The following is a 20,544-nucleotide window of genomic DNA, read 5'->3' on the forward strand; positions in this document are numbered from 1 at the left end:
GAGAGCCACTGAGATGATACCTGCTAGTGATTCTGGCATCCTATTTATCTGACAGTACCTTGCCTCTTTGTGTTATAAGTATAGGACTATCAAGATGGGATGCTGGATGCTTGGTGTAAACTCCACTGTTTTCCAAGAGAAAGTAACACCCTTTGATGTCTCTTTCTACCTACTTGTTGCACCAATCTCTGTTTCCCAAGACTGGGTCTCTTTTGGATGTAGCTTACTGCTCTGTGCTGGGGTTTCTCTCCTTGTACAAGCAACTAATCCACCTGGGGAGTGGCACAGAGTGGGGAAGCAGGGGAACTTCCTTATATCCTATTCAGTGAGTCTTCTAGGCAACATTCTGTATTAAAGAAGATTTGGTATAGATTTTACCTCAATCAGAGAAGATTGTTTAGCTATTCTGACTGACCTCTATAAACCAATCCTTTCAATATTTTTTAATTTTCAGTTGTCTTCTTTGGGGGAGTGTGGGTAATCTCAAACAGTTCTCAAGAGGCCAAGGGACCCATCCCAGAAATTCTGGGTCAACCAGGTAACACTTTAATGAAAGAATCCTGTGGTCCTCAGGAAACCATGAAATGTGTATTCAAAAAACAAATATGAAGGTCACAGCATCTCTCTCTCTCACAGCCTATGCCTGCATTCAGTGGTCTCAGGCCACTTCCCCGACCCCGGGGTGGCCAATGGTGATGGATGGTTGAAGGAGGGATTGAGGGCCAGGCTGGTTGGTATCAATTTCAGTTTATTCCAATCTCACCTCCATTCCTCTTCCTCAACCTACTCCCCCAATCCCCTTAATCCTCCTCTTGGATCCTACTCCTTCATACCTCTCCTGGATTCTCCTTGATTCTCCTTAATCCCCACCCCCCCACCCCCGCACTCTCTTACAGTCTTAGTTATATCCCAAATCATGAGTGCTTGGGGATTACATATAGGTGTGGTCATACAATCAACAAAGGTAAAGTCCTTTCCTCAGGGGAAGCTTCTTCAAGGACAAATTCTCATTCAGCAAGATGACATGTCCAAGAGCAAAATACCATCTGTGGGTGTGTTTTTTCTTTCCTTAGTCCAACAAACATATAAACATTTATAATATTAGTCATTTTGTATGGACACAGTAAAAGATACATTAAGCGGATAGGATGGCCCTCTTGGGGACATCTCACTATAGATCTCAAACCACAGTACTCAGGCCAGATTAGTCTTTCCTAACCCTAGCAGGGTCCTAATCTAGTAGTTACTATTTGGACCATGACAGAATTTGTCCATGATGATACTCTTAACTTATAGTTAAGTAACATGGCTCTTTGGCCTGGCCATACAATGCCAGGGTAGCTCATAGCTTGCCCTGAGTCTATCCAGTCCCTTGTTGGGACCCTGCTTTGGGGGTTTTAGGATGTAAGGGCAGTTGAGGCTTAAGTAAAGAAAACAGATTCCCAGAGGTGAATTTTCACTGTATCACTGTATCACTGTCATCCTGTTGTTCATCGATTTCCTCAAGCAGGCACCAGTAATGTCTCCTTCGTCCTAGCCTTGAGATTTTAGAAAGTGCCATAGTTGAGGCTCTTTCGGGGTCAGGAGAATGAAACCCATCATTGTTACTGTTTTTTGGCACATTGAATAAGCCACGGGGAGTTTGCCAGACTCTGCCGTGTGGGCAGGATACTTTTGGTAGCCTGCCAGGTTCTCCGGAGTAAGAATTAGATAATAAGATGTCCGGGAGCTGGGTTTTATAGTCTCTGGGTCTTGGCTATTGATGGGATTACCTGGTGCTGGGGGCAGTTGGTGGGTGTAACGCCTACATACTGGAAGATGGGGGGATCTGTGTGGAGGAGGCCCCGTTCCGATCTGAGCAGGCTTGAAGATCTAAGCCCCGGATTCTGCACACCTGGGTTCATGCTTGAGACTCGTCCGAATGTGTGGAGAGTGGTCTTAAGCATGGCTGTGGCTGGAACCGGGGTGAATTTTATTCTGAGCCAATTAACTCCCTAGTTACAAAAGCATAGCATTAACTGTCTTCCTGTATTTATACAAAAAGGATATTGCTCTGAAGTAAAAGGACATAAGGAGAAGAGAAAGGCAATATTTCATTTATGAATACAAGTCCAGTGTCCTTAGAAAGGTCTGACCTTACAAGTTAACAGAGTCTGATTAGGGGATATAAGTGATTGACTGGTTGGGGGAAGAGGAGTGTCTCAGGTGAACTGTGCCAGGAATTACTCAGTAAACCTAAACTCCCTGTGGCCAGGAAGGAAGGACATACCAATGTTAAGCCTAAAAATGTTTATATATTCCAATAAACAAAGGAAAGGGAGCACTGTGATGGGTGTAACCAGGAAAATCTAAACTCCCGGTAGCAAGGGAGGAAGGACAAACCAATGTTATCCTACAATGAAGTGCTCAACTATGACCAGCTGCATGCAAGGCATGCACCTTAACCTTAGTCGTATTTCTCTAGTTTCTCAAAACCTCTCTTCCTGTAATCTTCTATTGATTTTTCTTCCTTGACTGAACCCTGGATGATACAGTTCTGTGTTAAACTGTTCCAATACAAGTGACCAAAGGAAATAAGTCATAAGAATTTGGGGCTGGAGCAATAGCACAGTGGGCAGGGCATTTGCCTTGCACATGGGCGACCCGGGTTCAGTTCCCAGCATCCCATATGGTCCCCTGAGTTCCTCCAGGAATAATTCCTGAGTGCATGAGCCAGGAGTAACCCCTGTGCTTCGCTGGGTGTGACACACAAAGCAAAAAAAAAAAAATTAATAGGTAACTCGTATTTTTTGTTGTTGCTTAGAGCTGTACGATTTTAGACAAGCATGAAACAAGTAGAATGAGTGATAACTTACTTAGTCATTCCAGGGTTATCATGGGGGATAAAAGTACATGTTTTCAAACTAGAAGTCTTGGGGGATCTTGCCACCACCACTTAACCCAATTTAGGTTTTATAGAAAATAAAATTGGCCAGACAGTAAAGAAGGCCCAATCAAGCGTAAATACCAGAGGATACTATGAAAAAATTGTGTTGGTTTATGGGAAAATTTGTTCTTAATCTGGCTTTTATTTTAGTTGTGATCTTTTGAACATAATTAAAGTGATCCATTCTCATTTTTGAACAAGAAAGGAGAAAGCCAGACACTGAACTAGAAACAAAACTTGGGACACTGACAGGTACTAGAAACAATAACGTCAGGAAGGACAATACCAGCCAGGGATCCCGCTTTGTACCCCTCTACTTCTCTCATGGGTTTATAAGTCTCTCCCAGGTTGGCATTTAGCACATTCCAGGCACTAGTTTATTTATCGGTCTATTTGATGAATATCTTGTCCACACGGCAAAGCCTGACAAGCTCCCCGTGACGTATTCGGTATGCCAAACACAGTAACCACAAGTCTCACGATGGAGACGTTACTGGGCCTGCTCAAGCAAATCGATGAACAACGGGAGAACAGTGACAGTGACAGTTTACATAGTTCATTACAGATTTGATGAATACTGGATTTAAAAACTCAAAGTTTATACTTTTATTGTCAATGCTCTACCTTATGTTGAATACATCATCTCTTTATTTTTGCCTCCCCCATTCTCATATCTCCTAATTAAAAATCTCAAGAGAAAGAAGGAAAAACTATTATCCTAATGTTCAGAGACAGTGATTGTTAAATGTTAAATATCACTTGATCACTTGATCACTTGACATCCCACTACTCATCGATTTGCTCGTGCGAGCACCAGTAAGGTCTCTATCCATACCTGTTGGATGCTAACGTAGCCAAATGGCATCTGCTCATTCTAGGAACATGAAGAGCCTCAAATTGATAGTTCAGGGTCTTGATGAAGAAGTATGACCATCTGATAGGTGGGCAGCCACGTGATCTTTTGATGTCCCGTGGAATCCAGTTGGTAATGGCTCTAGTACAGTAGTCGTCTCCAAATCCCATTAAGTGTCCAGCCTATCTGATTTTCAATGCCTTGGCAAATGAGACAGCATCCCTGATTCTTAACCATCAATGAAGGTTGGAACTCCATATTCTTTCTCTCATTTGAATGAAGCGTGATATTCCAAGCATAGCTCTTTAGATTACTATTTGGGAGACCCGAATAGCGTTCTCATCCTGTTTTCATAGGGCCCAGGTCTCTGAGGCATATGTTAATGCAGGAAGAACAGTGAAATTGAAGAGATGTGCCCGGAGCCAGAGGTTCTTTTTCCTCTTAGCTATTTCTTCGATGTTCTTGAAGGCGTTCCAAGCAGCTCTCTTCCTCCTGTGTAACTCAGGTGCCAAGTCATTTGTCATGTTGACTTCTCAACCTAGATACACATAACTGTTGCATTCGGAGATGTTCGTCCCCTTAGAGTGAATGGTATGTCAGGAACGAGACCATTTCTCATAAACATTGTCTTTGTTAGTTAGATTCAGCTATAGTGCGACCTTTCCACACTCACGGTTGAAATTGGCCAGCATTTGTGCCACTTGGCTGATGTTTGGTGTTAAAAGAATGATGTCATCAGTGAAGCGGAGGTGGTGTAGTTGCCAACCATCTATCTTTGCTCCCATTCCTTCCCATTCCGGTCGTCGCATGACGTTCTTGAGGGTGTCACTGAAGAGTTTTGGTGAAATGGCATCACCCTGCTGAACTCCTTTCTTGACGTCAATGATCACCTCCCTGTAGAATGGTGAGATCCTGGTAGAGAATCCACAATATAGCCCACGGAGGATCCTGATGTATTGACTTTGAACACCCTGTTTGGCTAGGGCCTCAATGACCACTTTAGTCTCAAAAGAATCAAAGGCCTTATTTAAATCAATGAACGTTAGATAGAGTGGTATCTTGAACTCCCAAGAGAGAAACCTCGATGAGCTTTGTTATTGTGTGGATATGGTCGATGGTGCTGAATCCTTTGCAGAACCCGGCTTGCTCTCATGGTTGTCCTTCATCTAATATTCTGCCAATCCTATTTAGGATGACTCGAGTGAACAGCTTGTAGATGACAGACAGTAGGCAGATTGGGCAATAGTTTCCAATGTTGTGGATGTCTCCCTTCTTGTACAGTAGTACAGTCCTGCTGTTTTTCCAATGAGACAAAGCCTTGCATTCAGACAGGTAGCATGTGAAGAGCCGAGCCAATGTATAAATGAGTACTGACGGCAGGTTCTTCAGGTGTTCGGGTCTGACCTTGTCTGGACCAGGTGATGTTTGCTTCTTTACCGACGAAATGGCGTGTCGGATTTTGGAAGGGAGAACGCTGGGAACGACATATCCATACCTCCATTACCTCCACTATCTCCACTACACAGCTGTGGACACCCTCCAGGACACTTTCCAGACACTTAGGCCAGGACTCACACTCGAGTGAAGCCCCAGAGAGCCAAGGAAGCAGAACTCTGTGACCTCAGACTCCAGGCTCAACAGGCCCAGGACCAGAGATCCTCTGCCTGCTCCCCAGCCCAGCAGACCTCCGTTACCTCCACTACCTCCACTACCCAGCCTCAGATGACCTCCAAGATACTTTTTGTACTGCATGGCTGCACGACACATCATAAGACACTTAATACAAGATTACGGCACCATATTCGAATGGCGTTAAAATATGGTTTGAAACATGGGAACACCTGTAAGGGTGATTAGAGACCGTCCTAAAAGCCTCTATCCCTCTCGAGAGCCAGGCAAGTTTCTGAGAGTGTTCCACCCACACAGCAGAGCCTCGCAAGCTATCCGTGGTGTATTCAATATGCCAAAACCAGTAAATACAATGGGTCCCATTCTCCTGACCCTGAAAGGGCCACCAATATGGCAGCATTAAGAAGGATCAGGAAGGAGAGGCTCATAATATCTCAGGGCCGACCTAGGCTGCCAAAACAAAGGAAAAAAATGACTCTCTGTACTTTGAATGCAGGTACGCTGGCATTGGATGCATACACTGAGGACCTGATGGTGCAAGCATGAAAGATCAAGTATGACATCATTGGTCTGACTGAGATGAGAAGATGTCAATCACATCACGCCATTTTCAACACTGGAGAAGAACTGTTCTTCGGAACATGCAATGAAAGAGGTGTCGGTGGTGTCGGTGTCCTTGTCAACACATACTTGGCCATAAACCTTGATTCATTCGAATGCCTAATAACCCAAATCAGATTATTACACTTGAATAGATGTGGCTCAGTGCCGGCAGTTTCTATCTTCATTGTCTATGCACCAACATCCAATTACAATGAAGGAGAAATTGAGAAGTTCTACATGGAGCTGGAGAAGTTCTATAAAGAAGATCACACCTTCTACAAGATCATTGTCGGTGATTTTAATGCCAAGACAGGACCAAGAAGGTTAGCCAAAGAACTCTACCTTGGGACCCATGGCCTACAATGGAATGAACAGGGTGAGAGACTGTCTGAGTTCATCATGTCAGCCAAGACCATCCATGGTAACTCACAATTCCAGAAGGCTGAATCTAAACGTTGGACACGGGAGTCTCCTGGTGGATGGTTCCACAACAAAATTGGCCACATCATATTCAATCAACAGTCTTGCCTGACCGATGTCGCTGTTGTCCCAAAATTCCAAATGGAACTGGACCACCGTCTCCTTCATGCAAAATTCTACTTAACAGAGTGGGGAGAAAGGGCTGCAAAGTTTAAGAAGAGAACTCCCAGAATGACCACCAACTGGGAGCTCTTTGGCACTATTGCAGGAACATGGGAAGATACCATTGTTGATAACACTGATGAGGAATACGATCAACTGCTTCAGAACCTCCATGATTGTGCAAGGAATGCCGAGAGAGAGATAGTGACAGAAAGATGACTGTCTTCAAAAGATCTCGAGCCCATTCACCAATGTGGCTTGGCACAAGCCTCAGGCAACTGCAAGTGAACATTCAAGCTCCCAAAGCAATGCAGAGATGCGATAAAGGAAGATCTCAAACAGAGAAGAGCAGCAGTGCTGGCCAATGCGGCAGAAGCTGGGAAAAGCATTCGCAATGCCCGCCTGTCGTTTGCCAACTACAAGACCAAGATGACTGCCTCAGATGTCCTGAGGGATCTATCACATCTTCCAGAAGGGCAATGGAGAAGATTATCCATGACTTCTGCTCGGATCTCTTTGATAGCCACATCCACCTGCCCACATACCAAATTCCTCCGGCTAAACATCATACACATGTTATTAGTAAGTAATAGAAATATTATGACTAAAAGACTGAAAGGAAGAAAATTAAAAGGTGAAAGTCATTACCAAAAATTATTACCTAACTTCTCTGAGAATGAGTAACATGACATTCTTTCTTCTGCGTTTCTATGACCTTTTAGAGGTTTTTTTTTTAAATGTTCTCTGGTCAATGCTCACTTATTTCTTACCTATTTTTAGAGATTGATGTTCTAAGAATCTGTTCTGATTTCTGTTATCCTTTTGAGAGAATCTTGGGAAGAACTCTATATGATCCAAAAAAAATTTTTGAAATATATAAAGGTAAAGGCCCTCCCATTGTTGGTCGATTTGCTCGAGCGGGCCCAGTAACGTCTCCGTTGGAGACTTTGTTGTTACTGTGTCTGGCATATCGAATACTCTCGGTAGCTTGCCGGGCTCTCCGAGAGGGGCGGAGGAATCGAGCTCAGGTTGGCCATGTTGGCTGCATGCAAGGCAAACGCCCTACCGCTGTGCTATTGAAATATATATGCATCAAAAAACTGTGTGGAGAGAAGGGCCACATGGAGGGCGGGATCCACAGCTCCCGGAGGAAAAAAAAAACAGATTCCAAAAAGAGCCGAGATCATCGGGAAGTCCCAGATAGGGTAGGTACTGCATCCCGCCTCCCCCAGATGGAACCCCGGTGACCAGAAGCCTCTACAAGCACAGCTCGAGTATGCGGGAACTAGAACTTTTCCTCAAAACTGCGCGGCCGCTTACGTGGCCACACGACATCTCTCTATATACAAAGTGATCAATGGGAAGTAAACCACCCAACGTTTCTCCCTGAAAATCAGAGTTAAGTTTGGAGCACGGCCACAGCCCTAGAAACACAAGGACTTAATGCAGAACCTGGCAGCTTGGAGCAGAAAAGTGAATGGACTATGCGTTAATCCAGGCCATCATGTCTGTCTGGAGGGGAAAGGGTGTTGCCCCATTCGCCCTCTCCTCTCTGGAAAGAAAGATGGCAGCCGCATGGGAGCCTTGTGGACAGCAAGTATGAGCCGGGGGTGTGGGGGCGACTAAAACCTCATGGGAAGGGGGGCGTTCTGGTCCATCCTTCACGCCCTACCGAGGTCACCAGTTGCCCCCCACGAGCTGCTCTCCAGCACGGCCACGGCCCCAGAAGCACAAGGACTTAATGCAGAACCCGGCAGCTTGGAGCAGAAAAGTGAACGGACTATGCATTAATCTAGGCCATCATGTTTGTCCGGAGGGGAAAGGGTGTTGCCCCATTCGCCCTCTCCTCTCTGGAAAGAAAGATGGCAGCCGCATGGGAGCCTTGTGGACAGCAGGTATGAGCTGGGGGTGTGGGGGTGACTAAAACCTCATGGGAAGGGGGCGTTTCGATCTGCCCATCACGCCCTACCAAGGCCACCAGTTGCCCCCCACTAGCGGCTCTCCAGCACGGCCACGACTCCAAAGCACAGAAACCAATTTCTTAACTATCTGACTTTCAGTAGAAATACTTCTAGGGTCAATAAGTAAAATAGCAGAAATCCAAAACCAACATTTAATTCTTGAACCCAGCTGTAGAAAGCAAATCACTTCACAATGCTTTTTCAGCATGTCTGATTTCGGGGGGGAGGTAAACTCTAAATAATAGTGGTGAATCTTTTATTGAAACAATGAATCTAATCAAAGCAGATAGAGTGTTAACTAGAATTCATCTGCCTCACAGGGACTGGGAGGAGTGGGGGGGTGGGGTTTTATTGGGGTTCTTCATGGTAAAAAATAAGTATTGGTAAAGGGAAATGTGTTTGATATTTGCATGACTGAGACCTAAACCTGAAAGCTTTGTAACCTTTCCCACAGTGATTCAATAAATTAAAAAAAAAAAAACTGTGTGGAAAAAGTAAGTTATCTAAGTGTTCCACATATATTTGCTTTTAAGCTTATTAAATTTTCTGTCTTTAATTACAATTTTAAAGCTTTAATATTAAGAAATTATTGTATAAGACATTCATAAATATATATCATCCCATAGTAATCTTATTCTTATCTTTATTATTATCTTCATTCCAGTGTATACCAAATATATATCTCACTTATTAATCATATATGTATAGAAAAGGAGTATATTTCACAACAAACAAACAAACAAATACTGTCCTCCTGTTGTTCATCAATTTGCTGGAGCGGGACCAGTAATGTCTCCATTTTGAAACTTGTTACTGTGTTTGATATATTGAATATTTCATGGGTAGCTTGCCAGGCTTTGCCGTGCAGTTGAGATACTCTCGGTAGCTTGCTGAGCTCTTCAAGAGGGGCAGAGGAATAGAATCTGGCTCGGCTGGGCCGGCTGCATGCAAGGCAAATGCCCTACCGCTGTGCTATCGCATATTGTATTACTCATATTCGGCTGATATCTCACACTCAAAGCTAATTATTAAAGTTTCTAAATTAGTAATACAACATTTCTAAAAATCCTTCATGAGACTATAAAAACGATTAGAAAATAGGAAATTGTACAGTATAATAAATTTCAAATTAGAGGTATGCGCAGAACAGAGTCCAAAGTTTAGGAGATTGGACCACAAGAGAAACCTTTTGGTGGTAAGGGGCCATACTCAGATTTTCTCGGATCTTACTCCTGGCTCTGCTCAAGACTACTCCTGGGAGGCTTGGGGGACAATATGGGGTGCTGGGAATTGAACCTGTCTCAGCCATGTGCAAGGAAAGTGCCCAACATACCATACTATTTCTCTTGCCCCTATCATAAAGAATTTTAAAGAAGAAATTATAGCTGTCTGGTACCCAAAGAATGAGCAGACACTGGAAAATCAATAGATTTTATACATCAATATACATAAGGAACACAGCTCTGTTAATTTTTTTGAAAATCAATCTAAACACTTCTAATGTAGAAGACTTAACTTAAATGGAGCTGAGGAGGAAAGGCAAGAACACTTCACTGATTAGCTAGCTTAAAAGGATGTAAGTAGGGAAAGCAGTGACTTTAGGTTGAGTTGTCTGGAGAGCAGATTGTGAGAAAAATATTTGCATTTGTTTATGCAATGTTTTCCAGAACATTATTCCTAAAAAAAGGAGAAAGGTGATTTGTCACAGAACCCAATATAGGCCAACCCTTTGCTTTATGTAGATTCACATGATTTGTAAAGTAAATTCATCCCATCAAGTAAAAGCTTTACTAAAAGTTTCTGGTTGATCTTTTTTCTTGGGAAATTTACAAGATGAAGGTAATTATAATAAACGGTAACATTTACCAATATAGCAGGTTTAAATGACTATCTCTCTGCTCTACAACTATTGCAGATTGAACCGACTCTAGCTTAGCACTTCTGCTAAGGGGGTGACCCAGCCACTCATCCAAGAATGCTAAATTTTCTGAGCTTTTCCCTTTCCTTGGAAAATCAGAAGAGAGCAAGCAGACAGCCAAGTTCCAATCTTATTTGTTCTGGACTCAGTATAAACAGAAGTCTTTCCATGTAAATAAATGTCAGTTATCAGGATCTGTTTCCCCTGAAAATATTGTTTCCTTTCTTTGCTTGCTGGACTTTTAGTAAGGATACTTAAGTTACCAGGCAATTAACAAAGTTAAAAATTTAATTTAGCTGTTTGAGAAAGAATAAAACATTCTCTTTGGGAATCCAAATTCTAGTCTAGAACCAACAGAATTCAAATATTCAAGGCTGAAGAGAATAAATTCTGTAACTGAATCACTGGAAATAATAATTGGAGCCATTCTCGAACAAATGGGGAACAAACCATTATAGAGGCCTTTGATTTATATACTACTTCCTGAAAACAGTGCCACATCCTCACAGGGTATCACCTATAAGTCAGCATCTCAATTTCTCTTCAATATAAATTTTATCATTTCTCAGATCTGCAGTTAGTACAGAATATAATAAGGTCAATCTGTACATATATCTGTAGATTTTTAATCATTGTTGCCACATGTTTGCTTGTTCTTAGATAATATTATATAGAATATAATGATGATATATTATAAAATTAGTTTAAATTTTTGATAGTGGTTGTTAAATTAATTCTGGTGGTAGTCCATTTTGGGCCTGTCCCTTACAGTGGTATTTACTCAATTCCTGCAAAAGGAACATAAACTTATCTATAATATCTGTCTTTACAGTCAAGATGAATCACTATAAATTCCAGTGTTCCATTGTAATCAACTTCCACTTGTGACTGCTTTGTACCCTTGAAGGATGGTGATTTATCACAGACTCAGCAGAGTCTCTATTGCTAGCAGGTTGGAAAATTGGCAATTGCAGTAGTTCGATCAGCCTTGTTTAGTGAGGATCAGTGCCACTGAGTCCATTCTTCAACAATGATTTGTCTACTTGTACATTTGTTATGTCAGCACTGAGGTGACCAATAGCATAACCTAGATGACATAATCTAGCTAAGTTCTTTTGGCTACCTAGGTATTTAGTACCTTTGGTGATGTTCTCTAGTGGACAAGCACCGTCATAAGAAACAAAAATAGTCAAATTTTATCTCTATTATCATAGAAAGATGCACATGTCATTTTTAACCCTGAGTTTCTGTTATTTATCCTTTAAACTGTAGCACTGTAGCACTGTCCTCCTGTTGTTCATCGATTTGCTTGGGCGGGCCCAGTAACATTGTGAGACTTGTTACTGTGTTTGGCATATTGAATACGTCACGGGTAGTTTGCCAGGCTTTGCCCTGCCAGCGAGATACTCTCAGTAGCTTGCCGGGCTCTCTGAGAGGGGCAGAAGAATTGAACTTGGCGCGGCTGGCCTGTCCACGCACAGGGCAAACACCCTACCGCTGTGCTATCGCTCCAGCCCTTTAAACATCTCAACAAATTGATTAACGAGTTATTTTCTCTAAGTCTGTACTTATTCACTATTCCTGAAATTTACTTCTCTTATTTCAGAATCAGAGGGGGAAAAACTGTATCTTTAAGGTTTTGTTTTTGTTTGGGGACACTTAGTGATGCTCAGGGATAAATTATCCCTGGCTTTGTTCTCAGGGATCACTCCTGGCACTGCTCAGGGAACCATCTGTGGTGGTGAGGATAGAATCAAGGTTTGTTGCCTACAAAGCAAACTTCTTACCCACTATACTATCTCTCCAGCCCCCATTTTAAGCTTTACTCACTGGGAGACTTTCCCCATATTATTGTGTTCAACAATTGGCCCTTAATGTGGCAGCATGCTTCTTCACCTTGGGTTCACTTACAGAGATACACATTATGCACACTATAATAAAATAGCTGTGTATTGATGTATGTGTTGTGTATGTGTGTATAATAGAGTCTGTCCTTTTAATATGGTAGGTCTAAGAAATTTCAGCACATTATGGGAAATTCTGGTGGCAGGTTAATTGATGTTCTGTTATGTTTTCCTATCATATCCAGTAGCATATGAAAGGGTTATTTACAAATAATATATTTGGCATATTTTACTTTATCATAGTTGGCCTAGCCTTGCTAGCAAATCTTGGAAGTCCATTTCTGTTTTATGGCGGCATCCCACAAATGTTAACATCTTTTTCTTCACAAATACCTATTAGTAGTTCTGCAGGTTGTATTTCAGATGTGCTTCAAAGCTTTATCCTGTTCTACCAAATCAAATCTAAAAGTCTTTTGTATTGTTTGATGAATGGGTCAGAATACTATTACCAAGTATGAAATAAGGAGACCTGAAGGATACTTTAAGAGTGTACTTCTGCACTGGAGAGGTAACTCAATGGGCTGAAGTGCATCCAGAATTCTCATGTTCAATTCTTCAGTCACTATCCACTAGCACTTACCAGGAACAACACTCAAACATTGAACCAGGAATAGATTCTGATCAACAGAAAGATATGCCCTCTCCAAATAAATATATTTATTCCTTTCTTAAATGTGGAAAATACAAAATGCTTTAATCTCTCCTTTCTTTGTAAAGAGATCCTGGCATATCCCAAATGATCATATTAAAAACAGATATCATAGGTCCTGAATATTCATTAGATTAATTTTTCATTCATTGACATGTACGTATTTTCCTGAACCCTCCAAAATATTTGTCTTTTTTTTATGAAGTTCAGGTAAAATAGTGATATTAGTATAGTAGACTGAGATGATGCTTTGCAACATAAAGAGACTAGGTCTCTTTGGAGCATATAATAAAATATGGCAGGACCTTTTGCTTATCCCAAGGCAAAACCATAATATACCATCCGTTCATATCTGTGTAAACAGTTTATGATTCTTCACTCTTAAGAGATAAAAAAAGATCTCATTGCTAAATTAAAGGGCAGATAGCAAGAGCTATGCTAATCTGCTCTAACAGAGATACTACGTCCAGTGGAGCAATTCCAACAGGCATTGCTATTTAAATGCATTTGAACAAGTCCCTGACATCTGCAAATACTCACTTGATTTTTTTTAATAGGACTGATGATTCAAAAGAAATACATGATGCCACTCATGACTCCTTTAGGCTACTTCTACATATAGTAGTGATGTTGACTAGTTGGTAGAGGGATGTGCCTGTCCAATAAGAAATATAACAATTCTTCTATCAAGTATGACAATCCAATTTTGCATTCGAGGATTAGAGAAATAATTACTTACTGAGTTCACGGATGTAGTAAACTCACTAGTGAATATTAGTGAATATTCATAGTGAAATGGAATAGGATCAGCTTCCATTTACTGATTATCTTATATACTCTCACATTCAAAGCGAGGTCACAATGCTTCAGAAGGATCCTGGATATCAATGTCAGATTAGATTCTGAGTAGGACTATTCAAAATGGCTATTCTTATTTCCCCCAAGGAAAGAATATCTAAACAGTCATAGGTACCTTAAAGAAGGTAATAATTAGGGGATTGGAGTATAAGCACAGTGGGTAGGGTGTTCGTGGTGAACCGGGTTCGATTCCCAGCATCCCATATCTCCCCTGAGCAATACCAGGAGTAATTCCTGGGTGCAGCACCGTAACCCCTGTGCATCACCGGGTGTGACCCCAAAAGCAATAATAATAATAATAATAATAATAATAATAATAATAATGACATCAGATTAACATGGGTTTAAAACTTCTTCTTCTTGGAGATCTGACTTAGTCAAGTGGTAGGATCTAGGGCTGAGAACTGGCTAAGGTTGCAAAGTTGGATATTTTACCTGTGTGTATGTATGTGTATGTGTGTGTATGTGTGTGTTTGTGTGTATGTGTCTGCGTCTGTGTTGTATGAGGCTGTAGATTTCACCAACATCATGATTAGCATTTTTAATTCTTTTAACTTCAGGAATAAAAGACTCATTTGCTCTACACTGCCCAAGATATGTGTATTTATAACCCATTTTCTTGGTCCTATTGAGGAAAACTTCTTATGTGATAGTTGGGATCACTTATCTTTTGATAGTTAAGTGTCACTACCCACTTCTCTAACTTTGGAATACTATCATTGGAATTTATATTGATATCAAGCTTTCCAATTTTAAAACAGTATCTTTTCTTCTTCATCTTATTCTACACCACCAAACATTTTCTTTATGCCATCAGTATATTTAGTATCACTATGGAAAATTGAATATCTTGTGGATATGATTAATCATTGAGGTTTATGATTTGTATACTATATTCACTAAAGTATGCCAATTTTCTGATCAGTCTGATTTCTTCTTTTACCACATGCCATGGAATTCTATTTTCAGTGTGAGTGAGCAGTAGCTTTGCCCAAGTTTCAGAGAACCACTCTTAGTAACATGTTAGCACTATCTCCTTGGTCTTTAACAGGTTCTTAAATACTTCATCAGTGGTGTGTTCCCAAGTACATAAATTATATTACCCAAATTTATATTTTGCCCTCATTTCTCTCCCAACGTCTCAACTGAAAACTTCGAGATCAAATTACATACGCTTTCTTCGGTCCTGTTGACATGGTATATATGTTCTGTGGATCTATGAACTCTGAATATAGAGTTCACTTTTCCCTAGGTGACAGATCAAACATTTCTCCATCTAGGTATGCTATAACATGTTTGCAGTTATTTGTATGGTGCTTAGAAAGCAAGGTGGTCAAGGGAAAGAGGAAGAGAAATATAGGATTATATTTTATCTTACGTTCTTGCATGCAAAAGGAAGGAGACACCTTTGAGGTTCAGAGGAGGTGAAAAATTCCAAATCTCCAAGTCCAATCATCTAATTGCAAGCCTCAGAGTCTCACTCTATTGGTTGACCTGGGAAAATCTAAATATCACCTAAATTAGGTGAAGCAGATTTGCCCAGGTCAACAGACCAATCTAGTCTGAATACTGCTGCTTTAAAATCTGAGGCTAGGTATGTGACTCATACCTTGCATACCTTAAACCTTGAACTCAGTTTAATACTTTATGAGCCCCCTGCACTATTGGACACAGCCCTGGATTCCTAAGCAACTCAGAGTACAGTCCCACCCACATGACCATTACAACAAAAATTACATTGTGAGTATAGTCCTCAGCTTTTCAGTCCCGAGGCCCGCTGGCTTTCTTACTTTGCCTTAAATTCAAGATGAATCATTACTCAGTCCTTCACTGTTTTTCTCTGCAGCCTTGATAACATGCAGACAAAGTCATCTTAATGACTACTGCTCTCCTAAAATGTCTCACTCGTCTGAGTCAGCGCACCCACCAGTATGTTTTCTAACAGTACTGCATCCCTATTTACCACTGATGAAATATAAGACTTTTGCAATGTGACAGCATTTTTAGTTGTTGCCAGAATTCTTCCACTTACCACCTAAAGTTCTTTAAACCTTGGTTTAATCATTGTAAAATCTTTAAATGTTTATTATGAGGAATGATTGGGATGATTCACACAATACACTTAAATAGAGTTTGGCACACTAAGCCTCCAATAATCTAAAAGTGTCATTAATAGATAATTGGGTATTGCAGAGTGAAGGAAAAATAGGGAGGGTTTATAGATGGAAGTGGGAAAATATGGCAAAGTTTTATCAATAGTTTATCAGGAAGGGAAAGTGGAATCTCTACTCAGCACTAATTTTTATTCCTGGAGAAGGGAAGAAGAAAACTTACAAACAAGGATTCTTCCCTAGCTCTCGTCTTTTTTGTCTTCCTGAGTGTCCACCTGGAAGTCCAAGAGACACCTGATCCTCCTGAGTTCTGTATAAGAATTAATTTGCTTTCTCTGTCTTTCATAACCGGACTAATTAAAAAGAATTATTCAGTCATCTTGGTTGAGGTTTCACAACTCACTGCAAAATGAGTTAGAATAAACAACTCAAACCCATAAACTTCTTAAGTCACTGAACTCTATAGCCATCAACCTCTCAACCTGCTGGGGAAAGAAAAGGACAATGATGTATAATGTTAATCCTGCAACAGATGAGAAAACCTTAAGGATAATCTCTCTGAGATCATTGCTTAGAAATTAGGCCTTAGATGTGGAAAAGCCATTACCACATTTATCGAGAAGTACATGATGCATTATCAGGTGACAGGGTGAAGAGGTGGGTGATTCGACTCATGTAGGGTGGTCAGTCTCCAGGTGATGTGTTTGGCTTCTTAGTGGGGGTAGAGAATTTTAAGTCATTTCTCTCTGGAGTAAAGACATGAGCATTACAGAGCTTTCAGTCTAAATCAGCAGCCTCTCTCTTCTGGGTCTAATAGTTCTTTAAATTTCCTGCCTGAATTTCTATAGCCTCTTTTTATTTAAATGTCAATTCTAAAAGGGAGTCTAGAAGAAGCAGCCCTGGAAATCTCCATTTTATTATTCCTGTTCAAAACAAGGTTACAAATACAGCCTCGATGAAAAAGAGTGGCCTTCCACCAGGTGTGGTGGGAGAGAGATATTCATCTCCAAAGGAGGCAGACTGGCTTCCGGGAGAATGGGAGGGAGGGAAGGAGAGGAGGTGAGACTGGCAGGGGCTATCAAACAGAAATAATTAGCTGTTTTCTGAGAGGAGAGGAGGCAAGGTGAAAGCAAGGCTTGCTAAATATAAATGTCAGCTGCAAGCTTGAACTGTAGAGTGGAAAATAGTCCTTGATAACAAAAATAAAAGAAATAGTCAAACTCCCCTTTAAGGCTATCAAGAAAGATTGGTAAATGATATCAATCAGACCTGTCCCTACTACTCTACCCGGAACCAGAAACTAAACATTTAGGAGCATGCGATGATAAAAAAAAAAAATCATCTGGAAAGTGTGAAATAATACTATTTGAGGGTGCATCTGCAAAGTTTCTAATCCAATAAACCTAGAGTGGCATACAGTTTTATTTATTTATTTATTCATTTATTTGCTTATTTATTTATTTGAGTGTAGGCTTTCTTTCTCTTTTTTTGCAGGGCAGAGTGTGGGATCACACCCCACTGTGCTCATTTAGGGCTTACACTTAGCTCTGCATTCAGGTTTCACTCCTGACTGGGCTACATATGAGCTTCTGTGGATTGAACTCATGTCAGCCGTGTGCAAGACTATCACTGTACTATGGCTCTTGTCTCTAAAACATGCCATTGCACCCCATCCCTGGAGATGCTGATAGAGGTAGCCTGAGGACCATAGTTTGGAAAATGATATTCCATATAGTCAGTGCCCATCTTCATCTTAATCCAAAGATAAAAGCGCATCTAGAGCATATAAATCAATGCTTGGTTGGCCAGGACAAATAAGAAACCAAGACAATAGTACAGCTATTATTATTATAGACATTTTCCCTTTTTCCCTGGAAAGATTCATCTACAGTAGAAATCTACTGAGCATACCTCTTTCCAGAACAAAGGGCAGTTTGTTTCAGAGTTAATTCCGTTTCTGTCTTTTAAGCCAGATATTGATGAAAACGTGCGTGTGAGTGTGTGTGTGTGTGTGTGTGTGTGTGTGTGTGTGTGTGTGTGTGCGCACATCTGTGTCTGTGGGAGTCATAGTTTGTGGTATTCAGGTCTTACTCTTGAATCTATACAGCAGATCATATACACTAGTAGTGACCAAAGCTAGTTGTTCAAGAACAAGTCAAATACCTTCCCCATTACGTTCTCTCAGCCCCACTGGTAACTGTAGGATAACATTGGTTTGCCCCTCCTCCCTGGCCACAGGGAACTTGGGTTTGTTGATTGCTCTCCCAACCTGTCAGTTACCTTTGCCTCCTGATCAGATTCTCCTGCTGACTTGTAAACATTGTTTTTCTCTTCTCCTTAATGTCCTTTGCATGATTACTTACTTCAGAGCAATTACCTTGTGTATGGACACAGGAAGACAGTTAAAAAGACAAGCCTGTAATCTGGGAGTTAATTGACTCCAGATAATATTACCTCCTGGACATCTGCTCTCTCGACTTAAGCCTCAGTTGCCCTTATTTCCTAGATCCCCAAAGCAGGGTCCCAACGAGGGACTGGATGGACCCAGGGAAAGCTGTGAGCTGCCTGGCATGAAAATCGCCCAGGCAAAAGTGCCATAATACTTAACCGTAAGTTAAGAGCATGGTCATAGACAAATTCTATCGTGATCCAAAAAATAATAACTAGATTTGGACCCTGCTAGAGTTAGGAATGATTAATCTGGCCTGAGCACTATAGTCTGAGCCTGTGGCGAGATGTCCCCAGGAGAGTCGCCCTACAAGCCTTTATGTTTCTATTACTGTGTCCATACAAAAGGTAATTGCTCTGGAGTAACAAATCATGCAAAGGACATTAAGGAGAAGAGAAAAACAATATTTACAAGTCAGCAGAGTCTGATCAGGAAGTAGAATTATAATGTTAATTAAGTTACTGGTCTAAGGAGAGGAGAAACACACCTTAAGTGCTGCTTTGCTTTGCCCTGGTGGGCTGCAGGTGGTCAGGAAGGCTTGAAGAACACTTGATTGCTCTTGGGGGGTGAGGAGAATGTGATATGGGAGGGTTTAGAGAAGAGAGGGTTGAGGTGATTGCTGTAGGGGGAGTTTGACAGGAGATTACAAACAGAGGAGATTACACACCAGAGGGTTGGAGACAGAGTAATCTGCAAGGAGATTATACACCACAGGATTGGAGACAAAGCTGGCCAGGGAGGAATGGCAAACCAATACATCAACATTTTAATTAGTTTTTATTCTTTACCTTTAAAATTTACCAAAATCATGGCCTAAGTCATAATACAGTGGGGTGATAATACAGTGGGTAGGGCATTTATCTTATATGCCGTTAGCCCAAGTTCAATTCCCAGCATCCCATATGGTCCCCCTGAGAACTACCAGGAGTGACACCTGAGCACAGAACCAGGAGTAACTCCTGAGCACCACCAGGTATGCCTCTCTCCACCAAAAAAAAAAAAAGAAAGAAAATTACTAAAATATAGTCTGTATTTTATTACAGGTATGATATCAAGTCCTAGCTTCAGATCTCATTTCCCAAAAGCACCTGGAATGTCTATATCCATTAAAAAAATGAAAAGTATTTTATTAGCAAAATTAAATAAATGTAGAGAAAATCCTTATTACAACTGCATCAGCAGGAATTTTTCTGCTTTGAACTTTTTTTTTAAAGTTTTATATGCAACTTATTTTCAGGTAAGTAATAATATTAAATCAATTTAATTTTGATCTTTCTAATTTACAATTATCCAGGGAAACATTTTCCTCTTTTATTTGACAACTAAAGCTATTATTAAGTTAGTAGTTTGGTATGTCCTGACCCCGACCATGCTGTCTTCACTGCACCAACTGGGAGGGGGGTGGGTTGAGTTTCCCTCACTGCTCAAGCAGAACCCCAGCAGCTGATAACCTCCAGAACCAAACTGCAGCCATACTCAAGGTCACTCTCCACAGGCTTAGATGAGCCTCACCTAAGAGAGCACCTGCAGAAAAACCCAGATATGTTGAATCTGTAACTGAGATCTCCGAGCTCACTGGGAATGGGACTGGGCCTCCTCCCCCCAGCTCCCTAGTTTTCTGGTAGCTTGGCAGTCACACCTACAACTGCTCCTGATGCCATATAATCTTTATCAATGGCTAAGATCCAGAGACTATGAAATAAAGCTCCCAGAAGAGAGCAATCTAGAACGTCCTGGAGCACACAGCCACATTCACGACCACGCGTCATCTTATACTCTAGCCCACTGATGTACCAAAAGTAGCACACATTTGTTTGGGCTTAACATACATGCTTGTAATCGCTTATACAAGGGCTTAAATGGCTCCAGGATGAAATACAACAATCTTCACACACTTTCCTCTTATGGTGGTGGGAAGGTGCATGGTGGTGGGATTGGTGCTTGAATATTAACTGCAATGAACTATTGTGAAGTTCATAACTTTATAAAAATAAAATGAAAGTTAAAAAAGACGTTTGGTAAGCTGTGTTTGATTCATAAGATTCCCTCAGCACCACGAGGGGTGAGCAATGAGCACAGGGCCCGGAATAAGCCCTAAGCA

The sequence above is a fragment of the Sorex fumeus genome, unplaced genomic scaffold, assembly GCF_029834395.1.
Source record: "Sorex fumeus unplaced genomic scaffold, SorFum_2.1 ptg000265l, whole genome shotgun sequence".
NCBI classification, from domain to species: Eukaryota; Metazoa; Chordata; class Mammalia; order Eulipotyphla; family Soricidae; genus Sorex; species Sorex fumeus.